The 12765-nt window shown below is 48.5% G+C and overlaps 1 protein-coding gene and 1 long non-coding RNA gene across 5 annotated transcripts in view; one reads left to right on the plus strand and one right to left on the minus strand.

The window, feature by feature from the left end:
* The window catches only part of fus (epithelial splicing regulatory protein fusilli), an 88090-nt gene that overhangs the window by 48888 nt on the left and 26437 nt on the right, over positions 1 to 12765 (plus strand). The gene's annotated exons all lie outside the window — the stretch shown is intronic.
* Positions 1 to 12765, minus strand: part of LOC26532142 (uncharacterized) — a 43333-nt gene that overhangs the window by 22796 nt on the left and 7772 nt on the right. For all 4 annotated transcript variants that reach the window (XR_004468692.1, XR_004468691.1, XR_004468690.1 and 1 more), the window contains one exon: positions 650 to 722. This is a non-coding gene — a long non-coding RNA (uncharacterized lncRNA). The remainder of the gene's footprint in view (positions 1 to 649; positions 723 to 12765) is intronic.

The raw sequence follows: 12765 nt of genomic DNA on the forward strand, positions 1-12765 counted from the left end.
CCTCCCCTCCCTCCCCCTGGATGGTTTATTGTTATGCAAAAGCATATGCATGCCACACCATGCCACACACTGCCACAGCGACTCCTTCTGCACTTCTGCTGCTGCCACTACAACTGCTGCTGCTGCTGGTGTTGCCACAGAGAACAACGACTCTTATTAAAAGCGGAAACAATGCGCATTTCCGCCTCAATTGTGCGTGTATGCGTTTAAGTGTGCGTGTGTGCACGTGTCTGTGTGTGTTTGTCCGAGTTGGCTGTACATGTATAAGGGCCTGCTTTTCGCCCCGCGGCAGGCACGCAATGCGAGGCACTGACTTATTATTCATGCTGCTGCTGGTGCTGCCGCTGCTCCTGTTTGTTGCGGCTGATAAAACTTAACAATTTATGGATGGGGCTGGAGGGGGGCAAGCAGCAGGGGGCGTGCCCCATTGAAAACACTTGAATGCACTCAAATAACGAGGCCCATAAATAAGCAAAAGTTCAATTAAGCGCGTCCTTCGAGAGAGTCCAGTCTTACGTTGCGTATACGTAATATACGAACTCAATGAAGGAACGAAGCAACGAAGTACAGGCTGCGAAGGGTTAACGTCCCAAGAAGTTGCTCTCCAAGCAGGACTCTTAATATTCTTCCAAGAAATTCTGCCGCTTACCTCATCTGGAATTTTCCAGAGCCAAAAGCAGGAGCGAGGAGTAGGAACCAGTAACCAGATACCGAAAAAACATCTGAAGAAGAGAAGAAGAAACAAAAGAAATATTAGATAAAGTTCTTGCTTTTCCTTCCCTCAGCTCAAAATCAACATAAAATTCACATTTGTCACGAAAGAACCCTCAACTTTAAAGGAAGCCATACAGCACCAGAGCCAAAGCCAGAAGCTAAGCAACAAAACCGCTTAGATATATCAATCCGCAGTCACATGGATGTGTGGGTTGGGGGCAACCACGCCACGCCCACTTGTAAGACACAGCCAAATGGGTGTAACTTTATCAGATCTCCCCCTCCCCTTCTCGAGATTCTTCTGGCATGCCCTGCCACTTCCAGACGCGTTCTCAGCAGTTTGTGCGCTTTGTGTTGTGTTTGTTGTCTCTTCGTCCATTGTGAAAGGGCAGGGGTTAAGCGGCCGTCGGTCAGAAGTGATTTCTGGGTTGTCTCTCTAAACTTATTTGGACGTTTTTAATGCCATTTTAAATACAACCAACTGAGGGCCAAGATGCTGGAACGAAACGAAAGCAAACCAAAACAAGCCGAAAGCCATGGAAGCGGAAGTGCCACCTAAAACTTGCCACAGACACACACACGAAGCAGGGCAGGCAGAGGCAGAAAACGACAGAGGCACATATAGACAGAGGCACATATAGACAGAGGCACATATAGACAGAGGCAGAGAAGCAGAGTAGTGGCTGTGGCTGTGGGTCACAAAATATGCTGTCATCACGATTATCCTTAACGTCGTATGGTTGCCAATGCCAGTTGTTTCCTTTTCCGTTATAGCCATGACTAGTACAGTCACAAACACACACACAGGCACTGACAATCACATGTGATGCTATTGCGGATGTGTACGAATCTGTAAAACGAGCCACAGGACAAGAAAAGACAGAGACAGAAGCAGCGACAGAGTCCAGGGCCAGGACCTGTTAGGAAAAACGCATCGAATACTATTCGATAAAAGCCAAAAAAGCAGAAGGTACAGGCACAACGAAATGCTACCCAATCGTCTCTTCGGATTGTGCGTTAGCTACCGTTGGCTCCCACACAGACACACCCACACACACAGCCCTGTGTGGCCTCGAAAAAACGATTTCGATTCCGTCCTTCGTTGGCCTCACCAGTTAAGGGGGGAGAGGAGGTCAGAGAAGATAGCGATAGAGGACTCTTTGTTGTCTACTAATTTTGATTCTAGCAATTTTTGTGTCTCGAAGTTTTCCACCGTTCTCCCTCTCTCCACCTCTTAACTCTATATTTTTTCCTTTTTATTTGCTTTTCATTTCTTTTCTCGTGGTATGCATAATTTCCTCTTCGTTTTCTTTGTCGACTGCAAATTGAAATTTAAAATGTATGCAAGTTTTCCTGCTGTCCGCCCCGAAAGGGTTTTCCAGTCGGTTAATGGCCACAGGGCCCCAGACACACACATACAGGGCAGAGTGGAGATGAGGCAAGGACTTACATTTGATTCTAATTTTTGGTCCCCTTTTGGTGTTGGTAATTGCCCCACAAAGAGAGCGAAAAGCAGCCGAAAAGGCGACGGTCCGCCAACTGCCACGCCCTGCAGTCAGGCAGTGGCAGGAGGGGTGCCGCTGGGGGACTCGTGTCTAAAATCTCCTGCCATTCCATTCCAGTCCGCTTAATCACTGTCCAGCACGCAGTCCCATCCTGTCGGTCGGGGACACATCCAACATCACACACGAATAGGGGATCACCATCGCCATCACAGCGTGCCATTAATTAAAAACAAACAAATTTGAAAATGCACGACAGGCACACAGAGAGGAGCAGAGAGTCGAGGCTGGAGAGGATGGGAATGGGATGGGACAGCCAAACTGTCAATGAACAATGCCAACCAAGCCGCCTGCGGCGATGCCCAGCGATGACCAGCACGAAGCCCAGTTCCAGGCCCAATTCCAATGGACACTGTCAGAGTGTAGTGGCGGGTGTGGAGCCTAGTAGGCGACAATGCTGCTGCCCTAAGCGTTTTTTAATGCACAGCGCAGATTTCCTACAGCTGCCAGAAGAAGAACTCGGACACTCTGCTGCTTCTGCTACCTCTTTGCCACTCCCTTTGGTAATTTCATTTTATTATTTTGCAGCTTTCTGCTGCCATCTCGCTGCGTCCTGCCCCACTTTGCAAATATAAAATTATGAGAAGAGAGCGCAAAAAATTTCTGAAATTTCCCAAATGGAAACAGGAAGAAGGGCACGGAGACACGAACATGGTCGCAAAAACAGATAACAGTTCCGCTTAAGGTCGTAGTAACTACAGTCTGCCATCTGCAGTCGCAGGTTATGGGACTAGGTGGATCCTTTCCTGCCAGCACCCTGTAATAGCCAATTTTAAGGCAGCTTTCAGCTGAAGATATATCGAATCTAGGGAACCGCGTAGTCGGTTCTGATCAGCTTTAAGTTTCTGGCTTCACGGCCGCTTAGGCACAGAAAATCCTCAGCACAATGCGGATACATATACCTAGTGCTGCGAGTGCCACTCGCTTGCAACCAGTGCCATATGCAGAAAATGGCATTACCCACCGAGCAGGTGCAGGGGCAGGGCTACAAAAAGTGCACATTCGGAGGGAGAATTCATACATGGATATGCCCAATGACGGTCATCGTGCTAACTGCTTTAAGTGCAGACAGAGGCAATGGAAGTGGCGGTGGTAAAGGCAGAGAGCCAGCGTAGGAGGTGGAGAAATAGGTGGAGCAGCTGCAACAGCAGGCACTTCAGTGAAAAATTGAATTTGAAAAAACGACAAAAGTTTGCGGCCGCATCCGGAGCAGAGTCCTCATACGAGTCGTACCCATCCGAGTCGCCATCATCCTTATCCGTGTCCGTGTGCCTGCTGCTGTCGTTTGTCGCATGCAATAAGTGCTAGTTGAGTGGCGGCACTTGAAACCAGAGCCACACATTCAATTGGCCATCTCTGGGCTCCAACCCCAACTGCCCTTCCAGCCTGCATATATCCTGGCCTCGATCCTGGCCTGGCCCTGGCCCCGACCGGTCCGACTGCATGTGTTTTCTAGCAGTGCTTCGGATTTCACTTTTGGCCCTGGGTGTCGTTGGTGGCGACCTGACGCCGCCATTTCCGCCATCCTGCACGGAAGTGGTGGGAATTCTCCTCCCCCTGCTCCTTCTGGTTGGTGGGGGATTCGGTGCCGTGGCCATTGCATACAAAATATGTTGCATACTTTTGCGGGCAGCAGGAAGCAGTGCGGACTGGCAGCGGCGAGCGGCATTGCTAGGCAAAGGCAGAAAAAAAACAAACCACACGACAAAAAAGCCAGCAATCAAAATGGAAATAAAACGCGAGCGGCCAGGGGATAGCCAGAGCGAATGTCGACCAAAAGTTTCGTACTCGTACAAATAGTGGCCGTGCCGGAGGAGCTACGCGAGCGGGGAGCTCCAGAAAGAGGAGCAGCAGACAGGACATCAGCAGACCGCTTAGCAGCTTTTTCTTTCGTTGCTTCTTTCATTCGCTGTTGCAGGTTTTGTTCCTGCTCAAAGCCGCCGCTTTATATGCATATATGTACATGGGACAGGACACATACACCCCAACCACGTGTGCTCCTCTCTTTGTGTGTTCTGTAACGAGCCTGCTGACAAGGACAGAGCACGAGGAGACGGAGCTGGAAAAACAGGAATGGGTAATGTCCTTCAGTGGCAGTGGCAGCCATTTGCCAGTTTGCGGTTTCCGCTTCGCGTCCTTTCGTCGTGCAATTTTAGTTTTAGTTAAGTTTTTAGTGGCGTCCACATCGGCCATTTAAGCACATTTGTCGTCTCATTGTCCTGCCCCACAATACACATCCCCTTACACACCCCCCCTCACAACACTTCTGGTAGCCGCCATCTCCTTGTCTCGCTGACCACCGCTGACAGTGTGCTAATTAGAAGTCCTTGTTGCTTGTGGCCACAACAAAACAGACGTCGTCCCTCAGACCCTACCCAGTCGCTGCCACAGCACGGAACAGGACAGCCCCTAGACCAGAACAGACCAGACCAGGACATAAAACCAAGGCAGGGAAAACAATGAAAACTACTTTCAGGCCAAAGTCAGACGAGGCAATGCTCGTAGATGGCCAGAGGGAGTGTGGGAAGGGAAGCCTTGCTTTTTGGCCATAAAATGCATGGATGTCCTGTCACGTTCTGCGTGCACTGCAAATTTTTATAGCGATTCCTTCTCCAATTCCCAGTTGCGGCTCTCCTTCCGATATGTGACTTTAATTTCGCCCAAAAAGGGGGGCTGGAAGAGCGCGTGTGTCTGCCCAAAAATCCCCCCCGCAAGCCACACATGAGAGGCCAAATCGTTGGCCAAAAAATATAAATAATTGCTTTGTTCGCTCAACTGTGAGAGGAGACGATGCGGGGATAGCGGGGATTGCAGGGATTGTGGATTGTGGCTGGCATTGTCTTCCAGTGCAACGCACACTAGTTCTCGTCTCAGCCAATCCCAATCCTATCCTTGGCTACTGGCTTCAAGCCTCGGGACCACCACATGACTTCATTTTTCCGCCACCCGAAAGTACGTTTATAAAATAAAATTTGTTTATTATGAAAATGCAGCGATGCGAGGATAAGCAAGTGCCATGCGAAGCCGCAACAGACTTGGCCACTTGACTGGCCAAGAGAAGAGTGATCTCCCCGCTGCCCCAGCCACAGCCACAGTCCGTGCCGACTCCTCTTTGTTAATTGCTGCGGTTTCCAGCTCCATCTCCATCTCCTGGATAGCCTCCTCCTGCTCCTGCTCCTACTTCATTGGTTGCGTTTGCCAACAGAAATAAATGAATATTTTTGCGCCAGCTTAGACATGAGTGCAGAATAAATTGCTTGGCATCTTCCGAGCTGAATTATGCTGCATTTGTCTCTTTGCCTCTGCCTCTGCATCTTCCACTGCAACTCTATCTGCATCTGTGAGCTGTAGATGTATCTGTATATGCGAGTGTTGTGTGTTGTGTATGTCTTGCAGAATATGGCAGGGAATGCGCTCGAGGCACTTGGCTCAGACTATGGACTTGTCTGAGGAATTGCCAGAGCATAAATAAGACACCCCTCCCCCATCCTCCCCTTGCCTCTATCTTTTGATAACTCAATGAAGTTTTATGCGCTTTGTTTTGCTCCGCGCTCGAGCGGAAACGGAAATACGAGCTTAGCAGCGGCTTCCAGGGTAGATGGATGTTGTTTATAGGTGAATCGCAGTAGTGGCCATTCCGTGACATAACAATTTAATGGCTCCATAACTAATAATTAAAGTAGAAATCAGGCCAAAAGGTGGACTGGAACTGGCACTGACACTCCCAAAAGAAAACTCATGCAGGAAAATCGATTGTCGAGCATTTCCTTAATGCCCTGCATGGTCCTTGCTCAATCGGTGGTGCTGCTGCTGTGCATAATTTATGCTGGCCATAACTCAGAGCAGACCTGCGATGGGGATTGGTTAAAAATGTCTTCCAAGTGGACTCATAATTCCTGCAGCCCGAATGCCGTAAATCATGGAGTTTCCATCTTGGGTTCGGAAGCTCTGGGCTGGGAAAAGGAAGAAGTGCAAAATGCAATGCGATGCAGCAGCCACAACACATGACATTAACACGTGACACAATCAGGGAAGGTGCAGGGGGGATGGGGGGTGTGTGTGTGTGTGTGGTTCACATCTCCCTGCCACTGCTGCTGCAGTTGCTGATGTTGCCATTGCCCCACTGCCTTTGCCATGCTGTTAATTTCATTCATTATTTAGGGTTTACCTCAAAAACGCATCAGACGTCAGGAGGGGGAAGTTGGGAGGCGGCAGCTAGCAGTTGTAGCATGCCACACAGTAACACTTTTAATTAACAAACGCACGAAAATGCTAGAGAGAGGGAGAGAGGATACCTGGGGCAGATTTCATATAAAAAGAGAGAGAGACTTGCAACCACTCAGACCCCTGCGAGAGAGAGAGAGACTTGCAACTAATCAGACTCCTGCGCCTCGAGGGAGTTTTTGTGTCTGTTCTTTTCTTTCGTGGCCAAAATCCCTATGCCCACATCCGCTCCCACTCTCTCCCCCACTACCACGCAATTAAGAGCTCGCATTAATCAACAGGCAGCCATTTCAAAATGCGAAAGGACACCCCATTCTCTGTGTGTCTGTGATCGGGAAACTACTGTAGTTTTTTGGCACCCCCTCTCTGCCCCTACGCTTCTCTGCCACTTCCACTCTCCCGGGAGAGTGCTTTAATTTATTTAGAGCAAATACAACGCAAGCGAAAAATGGAAAACGACAGAAATTTATCTCCTGTACGCCTTGTCGCATAAATTATGTCGAAGAAGAATTCCGCAATTTGTCCCTCCCATCAGCCATCCCTGCAGTACCCCTCAAGCATCTTGCTGTCTGGTAAAATTAATGAAAGCAGCGCAGCGCAGTACAGGCGAAAAGAACCGAAGCAGCATAAAACATGAGACAAAAGACAGTTAAAATGAACTAAAATCAAATGAAATGTGGCGTCATGGAGGATGATGAGATGGTGGGGGAAATGCGGCGCCTAATGACAACTACAATAGAGCAAAGAGCGAGAGAGAGACAGAGAGGAGAATAGGAAACGGAGAAATGATAAGGACAACGCCAAAGATGCGAATCTGTGGAAAGCAGATGGGGTGGGGGGGGGGGGGGAGGAGGAGTTAAGGGACACAGTTGGTAGCGAAAGAGTCGTAGGAATGGGAATCCAACAAATCACAAGTGCAGCAGCAGAAGCAGCAGCACCAGCAAATGTAGCATGGAAAATGCGATTGTCAAGCAATGACCTCATTAAGGAGGCGTGTCAGAGATGCACAGAGGAGACTGGAAACTGCAAACCCCCCCACCCTTCCCCTGCTAATAGCTGCCAACCGCAAACAATTACAGCGCGCCAGTGAGCAGAGAGCAGGGAGATGGCCAACACCTCACATCCAGTCTAAACAGAAGTGTGGCAGGATTCAAGGGATGTGGCGGAGACTGTTGCCCCAGGCAGAGCTGTCAGCATGCATGCAACGTCATACGCGTCAACTAAATGAGGGGAGAGGCCTTCCGGGTAGCAGGTTCTAAGAAGGGCGATATAATCAGCGCTAACAAAAAGCGACAAGGTTTTTCCAGCAGCAACAGAAACTGGGGGCATGCCACACAAAGGTGACAAAATGTGACAGGGCAAAATAGGGAACAATAACATAGCCACGAAACACGACTTCCGTCCAAGACTCACCTTTATTTCTCCTACCAAAAAATAAACTCATTGCGCCCTTCCCCTCCCCTCCGTTCCGCCCACAGACACCTGTCAACCGTACTCAGATCTGTAAACTGTCATATCCTTAAAGTTGGCTTAGCCCCCACTAAGGAAACTAAAACCAAACCCAAGAACAAATTACGTCGCATTTAAGTTTCATAATATGCTTAAACGCAAAAACTTTGCCAGACTTTTCCCTGCCGCAAGGGGGTGGAGGAGATTAGATAGAGGGCGCCTATCTAATGCATTGGAGTATTTCTTTAAAGAATTGTTAGAAACTAAAGCCAACAAAAAAAAAAAAACACCTGCAAGCTTACAGAACGCCACCTGACACACCATGACAACACTCTCCGAGAAGGCGGAGCGGCGTGCAGTACAGGTTGGAGCCAGAGTCCGCCTCTGTCGCCGTCTCCGTCTCCGTCGCCGTCTCTACGTCCTGGCCAAGACAATGGGCTGCGACAAGTGCAGGAGTCTATAAAAACAGATGAGCTGCGCGGAGGAAGGTAGAGGAGAGAAGATTTTGGGAGCAGACAAAAACTAAAAACTTGCAAATGCACAACAGAACGAGCAAGAGGAGGAGCAGCAGAAACAGCAGGAGGAGTGGTGCAAGCCGCATGCTCGACATGGAATAGAAAGAATAAACCAAAGAACTTGTAACTACAACAACTTTCTATGTGTTCCTATAGCTCACAGAAAGACAGACAGCAAGACAGACAGACGGACGGACTAGCTCTGAAAAGGGAGTAGGAAAGATGTAGGGACGGGGGACGCGGTCATGTCTCACATCTTATTGTCTGCTTTCGACGGCTGCCAGTCCTCTCAGTTTCTGGATCCTTGCAACAGCAACATACCATCCACCGAACAAACATACAACTGTGTGTGTGTGTCGGTGCCGCTGTTTCGCTGTGGTTTTTGCTTCTTTTTTCTGGTTGCACCACACACACATAAGCAAGCATAAGTACATTTTGGATGCAGTTTTACTTACACTTTATTGACCTGAAATCATCTTTAAAATGTTTACTGAATTTAATGCTTGCACAGCTGACAGCCAACAGCTTTCCCACACCCTTTTCCCTCAAGCCCCCTCCTAATCAAGCTTGCTCAAGGACTAAATAATTTAAAGTTTATTATTTGACTTTCCATTTGCTGTTAATTTGTTTTCTGCTGTTTTCTGTCCGAATTTTCTCTGTGTGGCGCAATGTGACTGGCGCAAGCTTCAATTTTGAACTGGCAATAAATTCAGGCACTTCACTCCCACCTCCATCTAACAAATATTTTACCTGCGGCAATATATAACGAATCATTCAAAGAAATCCCTCTATGAAAGGGGCTGGCTCTTCGACAAAAAAAGAAGCAAAGCAGAGAAAAATCTCGGAAAATCTCCAGCTCTTCTTTTGGGTGCAGTTTTCATAAATAATGGAAAACGACACGTAAGCGTCCACACACGTAAGTGTGTGTGTGTTTGTGTGTGATAACATAGTCCTGATTATGGTCCTTTTCCTCCTCCTCCACCTTGTGGGTCACTTGGAAATTATGACAACCTGGAGCTGGACCTGGACTGGAAACAGAATAGAATAGAAGTGGAATGGCGTTGCACACAGTGGCGTGGCGTTGCAAGGAGTGGAGTGGAGTGCAGTGGCATGCCAGGGGCTGGCATGGCATGGCATTGCATGTGTCCTTGTGGTGTTGGTCTTCTTCTCCTTTCTTCATTCATGTGCTCTTGGCAGGCAGCCCAGCAGATTCGGGCAGATGCAACTAAAATGGCAGCGGAGGAGGCAGGACCTGAGGCAGAAGCCTACGCCAATTGGCAGAAAACAAAACACGGCAGGAGGCAGTGCCGGAGGAGATAGGCTGCCACTCATTGCCAAAAATGCTTTCCACCTTTCTGCATCGAAGGGCTAGGTAGGCGTGGCACAGGTTTTGCCTCCTGGCCAAGGACTATTTCTCCCTTTTCTCCTCTGCCCTTAACTGCTGGCCATTCCTTGTCCCACTCCTGGCCCCATTTTTGGCAATCAGCTTCATCTTGCTGCCACTCGGCTCGGCTCGTTCTTGCTCCTTTCCTTTCATGTTTGCCAAACGGAACTTTGGCTCGTTAATATTTTTGCACAGTGGGCGTAAAAAGGATTCCTCTCCCTGCCACTGCCACTGTTTGTTGCCACAATGAGCCTCTATGGGTGCATGCGTGTGTATGTGTGCAACATACAAAAAAAATCAAAAAGTTCGAGACAAACGGCCCAAGCGATGGAAACAAGTTTTATAAATCTGCATAAACTAGAAACAGAGGCGCCTCCAGAAGGACTTCCACCACCACTCCCCCTCCTGCCAATCACTTTGAAAATTTGTTGCAATATTATTTTCCAAACAGCAAGCAGCCGTGCTTCATAAATTTTGTGACTCGGCCTTTTGTGAGTTAACAAAAAATAATGTGGCACATGAAAAATTCATTTGACGACGCTCGAAAGCAGGCAACACAAAACAAATACACACAAAATATTGTGTGTAGTATTGTATTGTAATGGAGATGCCCCCTAACTCAAGGGTGCTCCAAAAGGGAAAGAGGAAGAGAAAGGGAGAGAGCCAGGATTAGTATAGACTTACAAAATAAAATTGCGCATAAAATTTTAATGCATATCCAATTATTTAATTTGACGCCACATAAAAATGGACACCGCAGCCCGGAAAAGTGCCCCGGGAAACTGTTTGAGCCGCCAAGAGGCCAGGACGTGGTAACGTGGACATGGGCGTGGTTTTCCATGCGTGTGTGGCTTGTCAGGGAGAAGGGGTTTGGCGAAAAATATAACAAAAGCAATGCCAGGCAAAAGTCCCGTAATTACTTTGATGAAAAATGGCAGTTCCAGTGATTAAGGAAAGCCAGCAAAAAGGGACTAGAAGAGTGGGGGGAAGAGAGCCATGTGCCAGTGTTTGGCATGTGGCACCATTCACTTGATTACACATACGCCACGCTGTACGAAGAGGAAATTAAGACTGGTCTAACCGGAAGTAGCCAAAGCCAAGACCCACATGTGCAAGAGTGTATGTGTGTACATGAGCCTAATGATGTCAGAAGCAGCAGCAGCAGAGCGACTTCAACACGCAGTTGCCACATTAGTTGTAATTTCCGCGGCATGTTCTTCAAGAAGGCAGCGTCCCCCCTCCACCCTCTCATTCCCTCTTATATCCGTCGGATTGCCCATAACTTAACAGGAGTCGCTTTCTCTGTAGGTTTTTAAGTAAATATCGACAAAATATGCCCGGCCACACTCATTCCCTCGTTTACTCACTGCAATCAGCATCCTGCAGCCTGCACCCAACTCTCCCCACTCCACTCTTACACTAACTAAAAAACCCGCGGGAACAAAGATCCGTGATGACATGAAAGATTTTGCGCGAAAAACATCTTGCCATAAAGAATGCGACAGAAAAATTGAAATGACGATAGGTCCATCAGAAACGTCAAGCAGCAGAAGAACTGCAACAGCAAAAATGACAATAAATTGCTGGAAAAATGAGCAATGAGTAATTCATATGCTCTGACAGAAACTGAAGGCAGTCAGGGGAATAGATGTGGCCGCAGCAGCAGGGGTAGCGGCAGCGGCAGCAGGGCGAGCAATTCAACGGGCCATCAATCTTGACTGGCTCCTGCTCCTCCTCTGATGCTCCTCCTGTTCCTTGACTCTCGTTGGCGCCGCAGAGTCTACATCAATTTGGCAGGACCAGCAGAAGCAAGAGCAGCAGCAGCCACCAGAAGAGCGGACTCTGTGGACAGACATGGAACGGACATGACGCGCTTTTATGTGGCTGCTGGGAATTGAAGATCCAGTAGCAGGAAAGAGACGAGGAGAAGCGGACAAGCTGTACGTGAGATTTGAGCGTTTGTAATATGCTTGTAAAATGCAATAAATTTTGTTAGCTATCCGGGCAAAGTCGGGGCCCAAACAGCAGCCGAGGAGTGAGGCAGTGCGGCAGCAACATTGACGATGGCAAGCCATAAAACGCGTTTTTGATTTGCCCCAAAATTTATGTGGGCACATTAAAAGCGTGGCAGCCAAAGACAGAGCCAGTGGCAGGGACTGGCGCAGTGGCAGTGGCTGAGAGGAAGCTGAAAGGACCCACGGCCGCCAAGCAACAGATTGTTGAGCGCCATAATCTCGGCGTGCTATCAGTCTCTGACGCCGAGTGGCAACAACAGCCACGAGCGATAGGTGTTGTCGTTATGAGCCATAATCTGCCTGACAGCCCACTGCATATTAAAGCCATGCCGCCCCCTACCCCCCATCCAACCAAATGGTTGCAACATACTCTGGCAGAAGGTACCCTGAGGCTGAAGGTTTCCCTGTAGTGCCACTTATTTGCATTCGCACAGTGATGGTCGCTTTTTCTCTCTCTCTCTCTCTCTCTCTCTCTCTCTCTCTCTCTAGCACTCTCTTCGCTCTCCATCCCGCTCTCTTTCCACAACTGTGTATCGCGAAATCTTTATTTGTTTATAGCTAGTTTTATGTATCGCCCAAATTCGCAAAACGGCAAACATGTGGCTCTATCATCCCATCCCATACTCTGCGTACGGCACATCTGCGTACGCTGTCTGCTATCTGCTGTCCGATGCGTTGACGTAATGCATGGAAATAGCCGACAATTATTCAGGCCCAAACATTTCCAACTCTTTGTTTATGGCCAGAGCAGGTTGGGCTCTCACTGCCAGTGGACTTCACAGGGAAGGGTACCAAGGCGAATAGAGGAGTGAAGGGGAATTGCGTGGAGTTGATCTAAGGCCTTTTGGCTTGATTAAAAGAGGGATCGAGAGGGATCGTAAACTTGACAAAAGCAGAGTTGA

The sequence above is a fragment of the Drosophila pseudoobscura genome, chromosome 3, assembly GCF_009870125.1.
Source record: "Drosophila pseudoobscura strain MV-25-SWS-2005 chromosome 3, UCI_Dpse_MV25, whole genome shotgun sequence".
Classification (NCBI taxonomy): Eukaryota; Metazoa; Arthropoda; class Insecta; order Diptera; family Drosophilidae; genus Drosophila; species Drosophila pseudoobscura.